We start from the raw sequence: 18,667 nt of genomic DNA, 5'->3' as shown, positions 1-18,667 counted from the left end.
GGAAGCCCAAACACAGGAAGAAGGGGAAAAAAAAACAAAAAACAAAAAACAAAAAAACCTTCCACTAGCTTAGGGGAGATAGGATGAAGGGTAGGGAGGGATGAAACACTGAGATTCCCTAATTGGTACACCGGGCTGGTGGAAAACAAAACAAAACAAAACAAAACAAAACAAAACAAAACAAAACAAAACAAAACACGATGAAAGGCAGGGTTTCTTTACTGTAGCACACAGCCGCCAGGCCCTGGATCCCCACGTTTTCAAATTGAATTATGATGGGTAGGACGTACCAGAAGTTCAAAATTCGAAAGATACCAAAGGGTGTAACAGGCAAAGGCTCCCATCTCTCTGGGCCTCCCAGTTCGCCTCCTGAGAGGCAACCACTTGTTAGTAGATGCTTGCGAACTGTCCTGGAGAAACTCCCAAGCTTTTGAAAAGCCCCACTCACTTCCTTCCTTGCTCTGCTTCCCGGCCCTGACACTCCCTGTGCACTTCGGATGCTCAAAGGCTCTGAGAAGGCCAGCCCGCCTCAGCAGGTGTTACCTGTCACCCGCCCTTTCCCTGGCATGGCTCAACTCATCTGCCTCGAGTTCTACTAGTCTGTCCTACTTGGAATTCACTTCTGTCTCCTGCACACAAAGGCGAAGCCCAGTCATCTCTCTCGCTCCTCTCCAAGTCCTGGCTTTTCTGCTTCTGCAGCATGATTTTGGCCTTTTCTTTCCATTTCCTCTGTTCTGTTCCAGAACAGGCCCTTATTTCTCCTAGTTTGGACCATTGGGACTGCCTGCCAGCCAGCTTCCTGTTCTTTCCCACCTTCCCTCCAACCCATTGTACACTCATCACCACGTCAGTTGCCTAAGGCCAAACTCGATGTCCCTTATCTGATGAGAAGTCTCCATGGCTTTCCACTGCCAGGCTGCAGACTGCTGCTAGAACAGGAACCCATCAGATCCGTTCCAGAGAGTCACATCCTTGGCTTGTCTGACTCAGACCCCTGCTCTCCCCACTGCCCTCCTGCCACCCCTCCCCTGACAGCTTTTGTCCCACCCTTTCCCAGCAGCCAGATCCCTCCAGCTCTCCTGTCCCTGGACCTTTTCTCAAACCTTCTAATACTTGGCAGACCCTTGTCCCATCTCCACTGATCAAAATCCTTCAGTCTTGCTCAAAACCTGCTCAGTCTCCAGCCATTCACAAGCATTCCCTCCCCTGACCCTCAAGGTAATTTGTTTTGGTACCACTTATAGAGATGTACTGAATAGTCATTTGGATGGGGCACCCGAGTGGCTCAGTCTTAAGCCTCCAGCTTCAGCTCAGGTCATGATCTCACAGTATGTGAGTATGAGCCCAGCGTCAGGCGCTGGCTGGTGGTGCAGCGCCTACTTAGGGCTCTCTCTCTCTCTCCCTCTCTCTCTGCCCCTCCCCTGTACACATTCTCTCTCTCCCTCTCAAAAGTAAATAAACTTAAAAAAATTCTTTTAAACAGTCATCTGGGGGGCACCTGGGTGGATCAGTCAGTTAAGGGTCCGACTTCGGCTCAGGTCATGATCTCACAGTTCATGAGTTTGAGCCCCGCGTCAGGCTCTGTGCCGACAGCTCAGAGCCTGGAGCCTGCTTCGGATTCTGTGTCTCCCTCTCTCTTTGCCCCTCCCCTACTTGCAGTCTGTCTGTCTCTCTTGCTCTCAAAAATAAATAAACAATGAACAAATTTTTTAAAAAGCCACTTGGATGTTTGTCCTAGTTCCTCTTCTAGATTATACACTGTTAATTCCTAGTACATACAAAACAATGATTTTCTTTTTTTAAAAAAATTTTTTTTAACGTTTTTATTTATTTTTGAGACAGAGAGAGACAGAGCATGAACAGGGGAGGGGCAGAGAGAGAGGGAGACACAGAATCGGAAGCAGGCTCCAGGCTCCGAGCCATCAGCCCAGAGCCCGACGTGGGGCTCGAACTCACGGACCGTGAGATCGTGACCTGGCTGAAGTCGGACGCTTAACCGACTGCGCCACCCGGGCGCCCCTAAAACAATGATTTTCTTTAAGTTGATAACAACTCCTTCACTATTCCTCCTTTCTCTCCCCTGCTAAAAAAGAAGAAAGGACACTGCAAGTAAACATTAAAATACCTTTCTCTTTCTTACATACCCATTATTGTTAGCTGTTAGATTATCTTGTTGAAGTAAATCTCACTGAGGTATGACTAATTTACAAAATTAACCCTTCTAGAATACGTATGCATTTTAAGAGAACCGGTTATTACCGTGAATCTCCACATTAGTCAGGGAGGCCGAGTGGCCACATTGGGCCACTGTTTGTCACAGAAGAACAGTGAATGATAACTTAGGGGTCTACTTCTGGAGGGCCATAGAATACTTGGTGAAGGTGCTCTCACGGAAGAATGTGTAAACATCATAACTTCTGCATCAAGGTGTCTAGCTAGATTAAATTTCACAGATGTTTCTCCTCATGCTCTCTGCTCTTCAGGGGTAGGAAGGCTGACTCCTGGAAGTGGGAGGGAAATCTTTCCCAAGTTCCCCGCATCTTTTTGGTCACTCGACCTCAGACTCCCATCAGCACAACCCTGGTTTGTTTCTGAGCCAGTAGGGTGCCAGGCAGACGGAGAAGAAGGGAAGTTCGAGCCTCCCCTCCTCCCTTCCCCATAGACTCCATCAGGAACCCTGAAAGAGAATGTGATAGAAATACAACTGTGTTGGCTGTGGCCTCCATCCCTAAGCCCCAGCACCTTGCCCTTCAGCCAGATTGCTGTGCTTAAGCTCCTTGGAGAGCTGAGCTGCCTCTTGTGCGACTAGTTTTAATGCTTGACGGCTCTGCTTTGCACAGAGAGTCTATGAAGTGCGCCCTTCCTCTACCCCCACCCCCACCACAGTAGGAGGCATGGCAAAGGGGAATTCATTACTCAGGACGTATTTGCTGCCCACCCGCTATCATGCCTGCCAAGCAGGTGCTGGGGCTACCTTGGCGAGCAAGATAGACACAGGCCCTGCTCTTTGTCTTACCTTTCTATTGGAGAGACTACAGCAAAGGGATTTGGGGCTTAACCCCATGGAACCCAGCCTTAGTTGATGGAAAGAACACAGAGCTGGGAGTCAGCCTTGGGTTCCATCAGTGCTGTTTATGTCCCGAGAATGATGAGCTCCTGGATCAGTTTCTCACTTCTAGACTTGGAAGGCTTTGTTAAATTGACCAAATCAATAGACATTCAAATCCTCTAGACACAAAGTATTCGTATGATCGGATCTGGAAGTTTAATTGTGATTATAAAAGGAAATCTGATCGGTTCTGTGTAATAGCAAAAACAGACATACACTCCTCTCCCACTCCCCACCCCTAAGGAAAAAAAAAAAAAAAAAAACAAACACCCTGGAAAGAGTCTGAAGTTAAAATAAAAAGCAGCTGGCAATAGGCCCATCGTGTGTGATGATAATTAGACAAACATTTTCCAAGTATGGGATGATCTTGTGAAGACAATGGCTTGTGGGGGTGGGAGGGCAGAAAACTTAGGAAAGGGAATTTAGTAAAGAAGTGATTTCTGCCTGCCTACAAAGAGGATGTCCCACACTCTCCAGTTTGGTACCTTTTATTTTGTTTTCATGCATCCTGGAAAACATGTCTTCAGCTAAGAGAGTGAAGAAAAACTTGAGGCTTTGATTTACAAAAATTAAAGCCATGACTAGGCTTTGGATCAAGGTTGTGTCCTGGGCCTGGAAAGCCTCATCCTTCATTGTCTCCAACCTTTCCTGCCCTGAGGAAAAAGAGCTGAGTCTTAAGCTGAAGCAGCTCTTTTGCCATCTGGGGCTCTGACTTGGTTGACCCTCTCCCAAATTATTGTAATCCTGGGTCTGGAATGGATATAGATCTGGTCTGGGTGACGGCAGCTGCCTTCTGCTTCTGGGTGGCTTGGGATCTTCTGCGTAGGCCCGGGAGGAGGCTGGGCCTGCAGGGGAGGGAACACAGGTACCGTCAGCAACTTGGCCAGCTCGGGGCGAGATCTGGGCCTCTCGTTCCCGATCCCCATCTCCCAACGAAATCTGTCTCTTCAGAAATTACATTAGACACTTACACCTCAGTGTGAATATTGAGGTAACGCGTTAAGTCACCGAGGGTCACTCCCATTGGAAGCTTGGGCTTTCATTGTAGAAAAAAGTCATTTCTGCCCATTAAAAGAATTTCACGTATGTGAATGTGTGGAGGAGGCTCTTGGTGGGAAAGGAAGTTGAGGAAGAAATAAGAAACTCTACTAAGCTAGCTTGTCCAGCATTGGGGGAGAGCGTAGTGGAAACCCCTCGCCCCGAGTAAAAGAGCGATAGCACTGTGGGAGGCATGCTAGATTAGGGGCAGAAGAAAGACAAATGGTAGAAAGATTGCTTTCCTTTAATAAACGGACCCGCCTGCTCTCTGCTTCAAAGGGAAGAGGAACAGATCGCCTGAAATTTCTACAGCATTTACCTGGAACTCTCAGAGACTCGGACCTCCCCCCCTTTGCCCACTCTGATTTTACCATGGGCTTGTGTTGTGTGTTGCATGAAGGACGGTGGCTCCTGTGTTCAGAACCAGCCCTGGAAAAGCTCACAAACCGAGGCAATTGCAAAGCGTATTAGAGGCACGCGGCGTACGTTATGTCCCCGGTTGATAGCCTTTGGCACCTGGTCATTTGCTTCTAGGGAAAGTTAAAAGCAGGTTATAATTTTACTTTTAGTGAAGGAGGGGTTTTTAAAAAATGAAAATCATTTTCTTATATCAAATCCTACAGATGCTGTGTAAAAATCCAAATAAATTCAGAAAAGTATAAAGAAGTGGAAAAAAATAAAAGCAACCTTAAAATCTGACCTAAAGGTAAGCGTTGTTAACATTTATGAGGAAGTAATTCTCTATGCATATAGGTCCTTACAGCTTGATATCCACACAAGTCAAATATACCACATGAGCTTTACCTCCCTATAACAGGGTCTGCACATCTTTCCACATTCCATGTCAATAAATGTAGGTCAGTCTCACTCTTCTTTTTCCTTCTTTTTTCTTCTTGGTGTTTAACGTGAGCACAGAAAAGTGCACAAATCCTATGTCTGCAGTGCCACAAATTCTCACAAAGTGAACATACCTATGTAGCCAATAGCCAAAGCAAGAAACAGAACATCTCCGGCATTCCAGAAACCTCTCTTGCCCCTCTCCTAGTCACCACTCCTTCCCGAGATAACCACTGTCCCGACTGCCCGGGATTAGCTATGCCTCCTTCGAACATCACGTAAATAGTATCATACAGTGTGATTCTTCCTTTTCAGCTTTCACTCAACATTATGTTTGTGAGATGCATCCATATCATTGTGTTTATTGTTCACCCACCCCCATGGCTATATGGCGTTCTTACTGAATGCCTGTAACCACATTTTACTTACCCAGCCTCCTTTTGACAGACATTTGGGTAGGTTCCCGTCTGGGACCGTTATGAATAGCGCTGCTGTGAACATTCTTCTGCACGTTTGTGGTGAATATATATACACGTTCCTGTTGGGTATGTACACAGAAGTGGGATTGCTGGGTTGTAGGGTAAATGTATGTTCAACTTTCGTAGATATTGCCAGATGTATTATCATTTTTAATGGGGAGGCCACATGGGATTCCATTGTATTCATGCATCACATTTACTTATTTATGTAACCAGACTCCTACTGGTGGGCATTTACTCCGTTTACAAGTTTTTCTTTTTCTTTTTTTTTTTAATTTTTTTTCAGTATATGAAATTTATTGTCAAATTGGTTTCCATACAACACCCAGTACTCATCCCAAAAGGTGCCCTCCTCAATACCCGTCACCCACCCTCCCCTCCCTCCCCCTACAAGTTTTTCTATCACAAACAATAAAGGGACCAAAGCAGCAGAAGGCTGAGAAATAAACTGCTCTCCCCCTGCTTAACCGAGGGCTCAGACCTACCCAAGTTTGTGTAGCTTAGATGATTTTTCACCTGTCATGACATTATTCGTGAGAGAAAGAATAATTAACCTTTGTCATTCTCAGTGCAGTCATTTTAATGATTATGAAGAACAAAACCAAGTCAGGAGTCTGCCTCCAGAATTGGAAACATCACCTCGGTCCCCAGTTCTGTTCATCTGTGAATACGTGAGTATAATGTCCTCTCCCATTTGTACTCTTTACTCTAAGATGCCTCCCCCAGCTTGAATCTTTAATATCACCTGTGCCAAACTTTGGTGAGGTGATCATTGAGCTTCATGACCCAAATGGCCATCAATGAAATGCAACTCAAGCAATTTTATTTTTTCTAAGAGTTAGTTCATTCACATAGTTCAAGAATTAAAACAGTATGGAAAAGTATGCCGTGAGAAGTCTTGCTCCCATCCTGTGCCTAGCTATCCTGTTCCCCACCTCACCTGCCTCAATATGTAACCACATTTATTACCTTGGTCTGTATCTCTCCAGCGTTCACGCAAATCTAAGTAAATTCTTCTTTATTTCATCCTTTTTATGCAAAAGGTAGCATATGATTTACATTGCTCTGCACCTGCCTTTAAAAAATTTTTCTTAAGGTTTATTTATTTTTGAGACAGAGAGGGAGAGAGAGTAGGGGAGGGGCAGAGAGCAAGGGAGACACAGGATCCGCAGCAGGCTCCAGGCTCTGAGCCATCAGCACAGAGCCTGATGCAGGGCTCAAAATCACGAGCTGTGAGATGATGGCCTAAGCCAAAGTTGGGCATTTAACCAACCAAGCCACCCAGGTGCCCCTGCACCTGCCTTTTTCATTTAACTCTATATTCTGGAGCCCCGTCCATAGTAGTACACAAGTTGCAACAGGGATTGACTGTTGTGTTAGTGAAGACACGGGACAGCTGCCACATGGCAGAGAACTTGAAGATACTGGAGCACATGCTCACTACTTTTTAGTTCTTCCCTTCATTAATGTTTTCCAGTTTCACACCTGTACACAATCTTACTGGAAGCAACACTGGCTTGAGCTAATTACCCCCAAATTGGACTTAAAGAGTTTGTGCCTGCTTTTGGCTCTTTGGATTACAGTCCGGACTCACATCTTCAAACTGCCCCACTTCCCTGAGCTCAAAACCCACATTTTCCACTGTGAGCTGAATGTTGCCACCTGACGTTTCCACCTGAACGCGTTGTCTGTGCCTGACACTCATCCAGGCTCTGCGAATGCAGTGTGGTTGAGTCGAGGAAGATGTTTCTGCTCTCTTGGAATTCACCTAGAGTTGAGGAGACATAGACCACAAACAAATACGCAAACAAGAAAACTTCAGGTAGTGCCGAGAGCCTTGATGAAAAGAAAACACAGAGAAGGGACAAGACTAGATGGCCACTTCAGGTGTGAGGTCAGTTCAAGAGGGCCTTTCTGAAGAGGTGATGTCGAAACTAAGCAAGCCACGGGGGCATTTGGGAGAAGAACATTCCAGAAATAATATTCTTTCATTCATTCAAATAGATGAAGGTGATGTGGTTTGAAAAAAAAACTGAAAGTGGTTAGTAAGGCCAGAGCATAATGAGCTTGTAGGAGAGTAAAATTCACCATCTTTCCTTCCAACTGAACTTGACCCCTCCATTTCTCTGAACTTTCATTGATGCTATGGGTGTCCTGGAAGTCCTGTCAGGAACCCTTATAGGCCCTCATCCAGCTAATCACAAAGCCTCGACGCCAGTCCTTTCTAATTTCCACTGTCACCACCATATGCCAGCTGTTACTCCCTCATACTCCTGTAAGGCTATGCTGAATTTTAAAAAGAAATAAACCATCAAAGTGACTGGAGAGAATGACTTTTTGACAGTAATTAGGCCTAAAAGTCTTGGTTTTGTTTTCATTGCTTTTACATGGTTATGACATAGGGCAAAAAAAAAAAAAAAAAAAAAAAAAAAAAAAAAAATCCAAATAATTTCAAATAATCATTTTGGGACTTTGTGTGTTTTGTTTGGTGGCAGACTGTTTTCACAGAGGAAGGATTGAAGGAAAGGAACAGACAGGGAGTGGGAAGCCCCCCGGCCCTCCCAAGCTGAAAAGGACAAATTTGGCATCACGCTGGGAACCTAGGTTTGCGACACATTTCTCTTTCTAGTATTCTGCAGCAAGTGGATTTAAGTCAAGCTAATTAGAGTGGTTTTTTTTTTTTTTTTTACATTGTTTTTCTCATGCTGTTAGCAATTCTTTACACTTGATGGGCACTTGGTGGAGGTTTGCAGGTGAGATTTCACTTGTTCGTTCAGTAAATATTTTATTGAGCACCCTACTGTGGGTGAGCCAGGCACTGCTCCAAGAGTTGCTGATACACCAGTCAACAAAACTGGCAAAAGTCCCTGTTCCCAGGAGCTCCCTTTATAGTGGAGCTTACATGTTTTAGAATCGTTGGGTGTGGTTCCAGCTCACCACCTTCATAAGGGGATGATCCCAGGAAAGTATTTTCTTGACTTCAGTTTTCTTATATCTGTCAAAGTCTGGATTAAGGCCTTTGGAGACCACTGATCTGACCCCAGACTCAGCCCTTATCAGCCACTTGTCCTTGCTACTCTGTTTGTGTGTTGGTTTTCTCACCTGAAAAATCGACATGAAATTACTATGCCTCATTAGAGGTATTACGAGTATTAAATAAATTGCATACATATAGTACTGTCTGGTATACACTGAGTGCTTCATAAATGGCCACCATTATTATTACGTGCTCTCTGGACCTAATAGATATATATAAAGTATGGTTTCTGCCCCACTGGGGTTCAGTATCTACTCAGGAGGCCAGAGTAAAATGCAAGATGTAATCACTACCAGTACCCAAGAGGATATAATTAAGTGATTCAGTAAATTGTAGGGTGTTAACTATAAATGCCATAGGAATTCAGAGGAGGAAAAGATAGATTTGGGCTGGTGGAGGCTTGGATTGGTGCCTGGTTTTGCAAGAGAGGCATAAGGGAGGATTCACAGGGTCCCAAGCCCCCAGGCCCAAGGATGAGGCAAGAGAGACTGAGAAGTTGGCTGGATGGAAAGGTAGAGTCCAGTCATAATGGGTGTGGAAAGGCAGGCAATGGAATTTAGACTTGGTATGTCAAGAAAGAATGAGGAACAGCCTTAGAAATCCCACTCAGGTCAATCTAGCTAGGTCAAGGGAGGAGAGGAGAATGACTACTCCTCTCCATCTGAGTTCTCCCCCTGAGGAGGGAAGGCTGGTGGGGGTGGGGGGGGCTTAGTGATGGGAGGTAAGACCCTCTTGACAACTCCCCACCACACCAGTCAGGGATTAAGTTGTGAAAAGCACTTCAAAATAAGTAGTTTGGTTTTTAATGTTAATTTCAGGGTATAATGTAACCTACAAGTTTTAGCCTAGGAGGATGGCGTGCACTATTTGGTGTGCCAGTTAGAGGCAGGGTGTTATAACAGTATTTGGCAGGAACATCCAGAGAACACACACAGCCTTTTGTGCATCTGTCCTGCCTCTCTGCCACCTTTCTCAGGGAGCTGATGATGCTGGTGAGGCTCAGGGTACTGTCACTGCTTCTGCACTTGAGGGCCGACTTCACGGTTCGGCCAGAGGATTCTTTGCTCTCTGCTTTCGTCCCTCCTTTGTGTAGGAGTAACCATCACAGTGTTCACAAGATATACAATCAGGCATGCCCACTAGTCAAAAGGACCCTTTATACTTAGCCTTATTTAAATCAAGGGCTCAAAGCATTTTAAACACGCTAACTTGGTAGCCTTCTTCTAAGCCTGGGGAGAGGGGAGGTCGTAAAATGAGGTTAGACAATCCAAGAGGATTGGTTTTATCATAATGGTTGGGAACCTGAGTGGAAAAGCACTGATATATAATAATCCAATTAAGGTATCAGGGTTGGGAAATCGAGTTCCTGCTTTTCAGATTAAAAAAACGAAAGCAGAGAGCAATCAGATAATCTGGATTTGCAATCAGGTATTTGGGAAATCTGGGCCAGGGAGAGGCCGGGCAGAGAAGCAGACACCTGAAATCCTCCAACACGTTACACTACCAGCTGCATTCAGAGCCGGCAGAGGTGGGGTGACGAAATCAATCTAATCCAGTAGTGGTAGGATATAGACAACATAAAATTTACCGTCTTAACCACATTTAGTTGCACAGTTGTATAAGATTGTATAAGCAATCTCCAAAATTCTCTTGATCTGGCAGAATGAAAACTCTGTACCCATTAGACCACAGCTCCCAACTGCCCCCTCCCTGCAGCCCCTGGCAACCAGCATTCTACTTTTTGTTCCTGGGAATTTGATTACTCCTGGTATCTCGGGTAAGTGTCCTCATGCAGTATTAATCTTTTTGTGGCTGATTGCAGTTTGCGTAATGTCCTCAAGTCTCATCCATAGTGTAGCATGTGCCAGATGTCCTTATTTTTTAGGGCTGGATAATATTCCTTTGTATGTGTGTGCCACATTTCGTTTATCCATGCATCCATCAAGGGACAACCAGCGTTCGTTACCTTTTTAAGGCAACTATTTTTTATTTAATGTTTTGTGTAGCTTACACATTCACATGGTTCAAAATTCTAACTGTACAAAAAAGTAAATAGAAAGAGTTTCCCTTCTGCTTTTTGTCTCCCAGCCACCTAACTCCTCTCCTCAAAAGGCACCAATGCAAATCCTTTCTTCAAGGTCTTCAGCATTGTTTATACGTGGTAGCATGCTAAACCCGCTGTTCGGCAACTTACTTTTTTGACTTGACAACATTTGTTGAAGATACTGACATACATATAAAGAATACACACACACACACACACACACACACACACACACACACATGCATACAACAGCAGACTCACCTGGTATTGTCATAAACACAGACAGCTGAAGGAGAGAGGGTGGTTGGGACCTTGACTCTCCCTTCTGGCCGTGCACATAGGAAGGGCTTATGATTAGATATTCCTCAGGTGTCTCACCCTGTCCTCATAACCACTCTGCGGCATATTCTTCTGCCTGCTCTGTTATCAGAATTCAAGAGAGGCAAAGCAACTTGTTCCAGATGATAGAGCTGATTGATAGGAGGGGTCTGGTTTAAAAGTTGGTGCCATGCCTTCTTGCTGTGGTCTTTGCTAATGCTGTGTCTCCTGCCTGGAGGGTCCCCATCCCCCACCGCACCTGCTGTGCAGCCCATCCGGTGGTGTCTTCTTCAGGCCCAGGTGCATCTTCGTCCTTGGGAGCCTCTGAGGCAGCTGAAGGAAGAGACAGACACAAGGACAGTCCCACATAGTGTTCACAGAGAGTGTTGGGGGTCCAGACTACACTTCGAGGACTTCCTTCTGTCTGGAACGCCATCCCCCCTCCACCCCCCACTGCACCCCCCTGGCCCTGGCTCCTCCTCGTCAGCTGTGAAGAGTTCTGACCTCTCTCCGCCCCTGAACCAAGCCCTCCTCCTGTGATCTCATGGCAGTCACTCTCCACATGTTGACTTGGGGAGCCGTTCCCTTGCCTGTCAACAGACCGGGAGCGTCTCGAGGGTAATATTTGATATTGTTTGACACTCACCTTTGTCGCCCCAGCTCGTCACTCAGAACAGACCTGAACTGAAATCTCTCACATGATCCAATAGCATGTAGACAGACGCAGGAATCAAAGATGAAGCCAAAAAGACCAGGTTGGGAGGTGAGGTGCAGGATGGGGGGGACGGTAATACATGTGTCATAGAGGGCTTGGGAAGAGAGGCCTGAGGTCTTCCTGATGGGTGGTGGCCCCATATTCATGGGTGATCGGAGTAGGTTAGAGGAAAAGGGTCAGTGTAGACCATGCTTCAAGGTCATGAATCAGGACCCACCTTTCCCTAGAAGTCCATCCTGCCTACCTCAACCCCATAGACCCTTGGTTTTTCTCCAACCAACATATTCTCCCCTAATGTCCTCACAGATGACCTTGCCTTATAGGAGATGACTTTTGACTTGGGTCTTGTCTTGCAAGTGATAATAGCCCACCCTCATAGAGCACAGCCTATGTGTCCAACCCTGTTCTAAGCCTGGGTATATATTCAATTATTTAATCCTCACAGCGACCCTATATGGAAGGTGCTATTTCTCTACCCTTTCTACCAAGAGGAATTGAGACACAAACTGATTAAACAAGTTGCCCAAAGTTCACACTGTGGTAGGGCCCAGATTCAAACCCAGGCACTCTGGTGTCAGAATCTATGCTTGTAACCATCCTAAGTGGAATGGAAGCCCCTTAGAGGCCCCGTTTCCATCTACCGCCCGCACCCCCCCCCCAACTAACCCATGGAAAATCTCAGAATCTTAGTGTCATCCCTACAGAACTGTGGGCGGTAGGACTGCTGACCAGAACTGCCCTGTCCCTGGCTATGTTACAGTTCAGGTTAGGGGCACTTGGGCTTCATAAAGGTGTTATGTCCCCTTACAGGTTTCATGGCCAAGGCCACTTTTGTGGTCCTTCTGTGCATGGCCTTTCTGTGCAACTTATCCTCCTGCGGTGAGGGAAGAAAAGCACCTCTTTCTGCCAAGGAGTGTTGGTGTATCTGCTCGCTCTCCAGGAAAGATGTGGCCAGAGCTGTGCACGCCCATGTCACCTGCAGTCTAGACGTGGACCCCAAACAGAGGGTGGCAGGGCAGGCAGGTTTTCCCAGGGCCGGGGTGTCCCGGGGGTGCTGGGGAACTGGGAGATGCTGTCCCCACCGCCTTAGGGGGGAGCAGGAAGGCAAGAATTTAGCTTCGCAAACAGATGGAGATTTACACGGTAAATTACTGCCCTTTCACTGCTGGTTTCTTAGGAAGGAGAGGAAGGGAGAGGGGGAAAAACAAGAGCTCGACCTCCTCCTGGGGCAGCATGAATTAAGCGTGGGTGACAAGAAGTTCTGCCCAGCTCAGTCTCCCGAAGTGCACTACCCAGAGCCTTTCCTCACACACCGGGCATTTGGGGTTTGATTTGCGTCAAGCACAGAGTTAGTGCTGGGAGTGTTTTGACTCTCATCTGGAAGTGAGTCGTGGCATTCTACTGTCACGAGGGCAAAAACCAGCCCTAAACTCTACACGGAGAGCAGCAAGGTTATCACTTAGCTGCTTGATGCTGGGGCCAGCCCAGTCACTCCTGCACATTCTAACCCCCTCAAAATCGAGTCAGGGTGATTTACGCCAGGTTAGAAGTAAAAAGGCTGCTTTTAGTTATTTCACGCCATGTGTCTCCTACAGGGTGGCCAGCTGGGGAAACACCTGTGTGGGCTGCTCAGGTTTTTGTACTGATTTGCAAAGGCTCCCACTGATCCAAATGTCATAGCCGGTCTGGTATTCAAAGTTGAAATTCCTTGATGCGGGTCAACTATCTTGTGCAAACGGAACCTGATGACAGTCTCCGCAGAGGAGCAAGTATGAAGTCTGATTCTAAAGTGACATGACAGATCTCCAAACAAAGAAATTAGAACTTGCGTGTTTGCAGTGGTTACCTGTGAGGTTGACGCTGACATTTTTCTTGCTCACAACAGCTTTGGAATCTTTCTCTGCAACTCCAGAACTTACAGTACCTTCTTTTTTTTGCATGCCTGCGAAGCAGCAAAGGCTTGTTTTTCTGAAGGTGGGTTTAAATTTTGGAAAACGTCAAAAATAGTTCAAAGCCACGTCTGGCGAATCAGGCCAATAATCAGGGTGAGTGATCTCATTTGCTACTTGAAGCCAAAAAGCGTAACTATGAAGTCATGTATCTGATGTCCCTCCTGGACTAGCCCTGAAGACCTCCAAAAGGAACAGGGCTGTTTTTAGGCAGTCATAGCATTCTGCATTATTGATGTCAACTTTGAAGGGCCAGTATTTACTTGGCTAAATAGGTTGTGAATTACTTTTTTATTTAAAAAAAAAATCAGCCTTATTACTTAAAATCATACATATTTATGTAAAACCTCTTCCTCTCAAATAACCATGTGATTCTTGTTGGTGTATAAGCGTATTACCTAGCACTGTTTTTCCTGTATTTATCATAGGCCATTAATTTATTTCAATAGTCCCTACCATTGCTCCTGAGTTTTCCTTGGCAGAAGTCCAGTTCCTGAATGTACTGCCGAGCAAGGAGCAAGTAGTTTATCATAACAAGGGGCTGGGATTATTGTTGAGAAAAGCAGAGGGAGGTCACGTCTACACTGCACACTCCCCCCGCCCCCCCCCCCGCCCCAGCCCAGGCCAGCTGAGCTGCAGTCAAGCGGCTGGAATTTGCTTTGGGCTTCTCTTCTATCCAGTGCAGTCTTTCAGGGAGGTCATCCCATGCTGTTCCGTTCTTTGTGGTTTACTGAGTCCTCACCTGTGCCTGGTGTCCGGCTGGGCACCTCCGAGAAGGGGAACGTGGTTGTCCCCTTCGAGTCAAGGTGTGGGAAAGGCAAGTACCGTGAAGGAGGCACAGAGGATGCCGTAAGGTTATGTGAAGGGAGAGACCCGACCGTGGAGGCAGAAGAAGGGGCAGAAGGGGGGTGACATCTGAGACACAGCCATCAGAGGGTGGTGATGGCAGGTTGGCTGGAGCGGGCTTGCTGCAGGACCCGAGGCCACCAGCCCTTCCTCGGAGAGCGGAGTCCCCAGCCAAGCCCTGACAGCTGGGCCGGTTCTGCGTCTGGGATTACAGCATTCGGTGAGAAGTTAATCACAAACATGAATCAGCCTTGTTTTTTCCTTCCCAGCTCGGCTCCCGAGCTCTGCAGGGGAGTGGGCAGGGCCCCTCACGGATGTACAGGAAGTCATACTGGGGGGAAACATGAAGCCAGCCATTTCTCACTGGAGCCAAGCTGTTACCTGTGTCTGGGGATTGCCCGGGGACTGACTACGCTACCTAGGGGCAGAATCCCCTCAGCATGGCCGGCACGAAGGAGAACTGTTTCACGGGCCAACTGACTTGTTCGTTTCCACCCAGGCTGGTGCCCACTGGGCAGTTTGACGAGTCAGGGAGCCCCACCCCAGCTCTGCAGCTCCCCCTGGGCTGAACTACACCTAGGTCAGAAACCCTCCCTGGCTAAGGTTTCTGTTCTCTCTTCTCCCATCCCCAGGGGTCAGTTTACATAGAAAACCCACTTCTCTTCCAAACCAGCAGGACTGGGTTGAGACCCTCGGTTCTGCCAAAAACCCCTCCCTCCCCAACCCTCTGTAGGAATGTCCCACGATCTCCCTACCCTCACGTTCCCTCACATTCGCACTGCTTCAGCGCTGCAGTCATCCCACGGGCTGATATTTGCAGGCTGGTTGTCACTTACAAACACTGGTGACGGGGTCAGCGTCCTCTGTGCTGGCACCCCTTTGCCCTCTGTTGACAGATTTGGTAAATGCCGCCCGTGGTTGTGTCCATGCTGACCCTACAGGGCAGCCATTTAGCGAATGCTGTGCTTGGCTCAGAGTGATGCCATCACGAAATATTTTCCTTCCTTCTGAATTCCGTTTGCGAAACCCTCAGCTGCCAGCAGTTCTTGACAAAGCAAAGGCCTCAATGTCATCAGAGGGAAGTAATCCTCCCCAGAATCTTAGTAAATCTCAGTAGGTTGCCGGGACTGCGAAGTATTTCATTTCTTTGTTTCTTTTCGTTTTTTTTTTTTTTTTTTTAAGGCATTAAAGTTACTGCATACAAGAAGTTAATCAGAAAGCTTTAGTGACTTGGACTTCAGAGGTGATTACACAAGCCCACAAATGTTCAAGAAATTCTCTGAGTTTGAGTGTCGCATCTATTTATGTAGCAAAAGGAATCCGATTCTTTTTTCCCTCTGCCCCAGGAAAGTTCCATCTGGGAAATAGGCACTAGGGAGTGCTAGAACCAACAGGGTTTCTTACTGTCAAAACCTAAAGCAAGTCAGTCCCACCCCTGGCATCAAAAAAAAAAGTGGATTTGAGTGGCTTGATCCAGAAAGGAGAACTTGCAAAGGGGGTGGCATGGTCCAGAATCCAGTGAGACGGGTAGATGGAGATCAAGATGTACCGGGAGAGGCCTGAGTAGGCGTGGGAGGAGCACACAGGAAAAGGCATGAAAAACATTCAAGGAGCTGTTCTCCCTTCCAAGCGCACTGAGTGGCTACAGGAAAGGGTCAAGATAATGTGTGCGAACAGACATCAGTGTGTCCTTTCAGCCTAGACAAACATACACCAGAGGTTGTGCACACACTGTGACCTCAACGTCAAAGTCACTCGTTATCAACAAAGCCCGCACTCACATCTGGACAAAGGCCGAAAGATCGCCCACAGATGCGCTCGCCCACCCCCACCTGAGACATGAATAAACAAGCATGCTGTCCAAAGCTGTCCCCTCTATCTGTAACAGACTGCAGGGATCTTCTCTCGGGCTTCTCCCGGTGTCTTTCAAAGTGAATTGTTTGCTCAGACCTCCGTTTTGACTTTCAACACAATCGAACACATTAGCAGACCCGCTTAGGTGGGGTTTGCCAGGCTGTGGGTTGGCATCCTTTGGTGGGAGAAGGGGCGTGGTGGAGCACTCGGTGATGATGTTGGATGGGGCGGTCCTACAGGCAGTTTCCTGTTTCAGATGAGACTTGAGACCACGCCCCTGGGAAATGGAGGTCGTCTGGGTTCTTCAAAAACCCTGTAGCTTGGCCAACTTCTAACCCAAATTTTTATTCCTGTCCGCCTGAAAGCCCCCAGAAGCTTTCACCTGAATGAAGCCCACCTCAGGCACTGTTGTTTTGCATGTTCCACAGCTAAGGAGTCCCAGCAAGATGCAGCTGGCTTTCCAGGTAAAGGAACAAGGTCGGTTTTTGTTTTTTTGTTTTAATGTATCAGATTTCCTTCATATGGATTCAAGTGAAGAAATTCGTCTTTTAATTCTGAAGGATGATTTCAAAAAATACTAACGGACATCTCTATAAGGAAAATAGAAATAACTTTTGTGAATTTTTCAGCCACTTTTCCTAACACTGCCCTTTTATTCATCTGGTCTTTAGACGTAAAGCACACATTTAAGTGCCCTCGTTTACAGGGGACTAGATACACAGACATCCCCTCAGCCCCTGCTGAGGGATTGTTGGTGTATGGAACCAACATGTCTTGAAGACTCGTGTTCAAGGAAATGTCAGAGTGGAGGAAATGGTGTGCGGTACGCAGCCTTCCAGCAGCTTCTATCACCATCCATTCTGTCCATCACGCTCAGTAATGGGAGAGGAGCAACATTCCACACATGGGGAATCAGAGGCCTTTCCAGAGAAGCTAGAGTGCTTATCCACCGAGGGAGTGATCTGGTGCCAGTAACTGAAAAAATGTTGCAGAATGTTCAGTACAAAAGTGATCCGCTAATGGGCCTACAACCCCCAGAAGACCCAGCACTTTTTCAGATGTACAAGAAGCAACTGAACAGCTCAGAGGTCCATCCTCATCCAAAATTTATAACACAATCAATCCATTCCATATGTTCCTGCAACTGGAAGAGATTTTGAGTGTGTTTAAATGCTGATGAAAAAGAGCTAGTCACAAAGAAGAGAGGTCAAAGATACAGGAAAGAGGAAGACCAATGGGAGGAAGACCCAGGAAGAGGCAGGGCGTAGAATCAAGAACAGGCACCAGGACTGGTCATAAAGAGTTGGAAGGCAGCCTCTTTTACTGTCCCAGGAGGGAAGCTACCGGTGGGTTTGTAGCTTTGCAAGGAGTAAAGGATTCTGGGACTGGACACCATCACACCCATTTCTGTGTATAGGGAAGAGTTCTCCCAGATCACCCCAGTATTTTTGCAAGTGCAACACTGTACTGTGCCTGTCCAAGGGGGAGAGAACAAGGGTGAGAGGTCCAGGCTCTAAAAGGAGCAAAGTTATATGAGCAATTCCTTACATTTGTAGGTTGGGTTGTTTTTGGTTTTGGTTTTGTTTTCCCTAAACATTTCACTTTGGAGTGCTTGGGTTTAATCAGAGAAGCCGGGAAACGTTCTGGGGATGTCATCTCACAGACTGCCCAGAGAAGACAGATTCAGGAGATTCGGGAGCGGAACCCCCAGAACCCCCTCTAGGGGCTGTGAGGAGCTATCAGTCTGGGCCTGGGTGTAATGCCCTCCCTCTCAGGAGGAAGGATGCCAGGGGGAGCTGCTGCCTAACACATACTGTGTTCGACCCGGAAATAATCCTTTCAGTGTGAGTATGCAAATGATGTCCTTCCTCTATCAGTTTGAAAATGAAATCATGTTGGGGCGCCTGGGTGGCGCAGTCGGTTAAGCGTCCGACTTCAGCCAGGTCATGATCTCGCAGTCCGTGAGTTCGAGCCCCGCGTCAGGCTCTGGGCTGATGGCTCAGAACCTGGAGCCTGTTTCCGATTCTGTGTCTCCCTCTCTCTCTGCCCCTCCCCCGTTCATGCTCTGTCTCTCTCTGTCCCAAAAAATAAATAAACGTTGAAAAAAAAAATTAAAAAAAAAAAAAAGAAAATGAAATCATGTTTACCCAGTTTGTTTCAGATGAGAACTCCTTACCCTTAGGGTTTGTTTTTAACACTACTTTTCACAGCCCTGGCACACAGCAGTCACATAATAAAAACTCACTGAACGAATAAATGACCTACTATCTAAAGGACAGTTAAGTACCCATAGAGTAAACATGGGGAAATAATTTGGAAATGACTGAAACCCCGTTGATTCAACCCTTAGGGATTAAAGGGTTAGTTTTACATTCGACCTAAGGATTTTAAACCCTTAGCTCCACCACCTGTGCCCTGTTAAAATCTTATATAGCCTTTCA

At 46.7% G+C, this 18,667-nt stretch overlaps 1 long non-coding RNA gene across 1 annotated transcript; it reads left to right on the top strand.

Annotated features, from left to right (window-relative positions):
• Nucleotides 1-3,950: 3,950 nt before the first annotated feature.
• On the top strand, nt 3,951-18,207 carry LOC109501756. The gene is made up of 6 exons (XR_006600803.1): nt 3,951-4,853; nt 5,432-5,529; nt 6,033-6,134; nt 7,959-8,067; nt 10,163-10,277; nt 11,523-18,207. It is a non-coding gene; the product is annotated as an uncharacterized LOC109501756 (long non-coding RNA).
• Nucleotides 18,208-18,667: the final 460 nt, after the last annotated feature.

The sequence above is a fragment of the Felis catus genome, chromosome A1 (genome assembly GCF_018350175.1).
Source record: "Felis catus isolate Fca126 chromosome A1, F.catus_Fca126_mat1.0, whole genome shotgun sequence".
Classification (NCBI taxonomy): Eukaryota; Metazoa; Chordata; class Mammalia; order Carnivora; family Felidae; genus Felis; species Felis catus.
The sequence above is the reverse complement of the archived record's forward strand: the minus strand, read 5'-3'. Positions and strand labels throughout refer to the sequence as shown.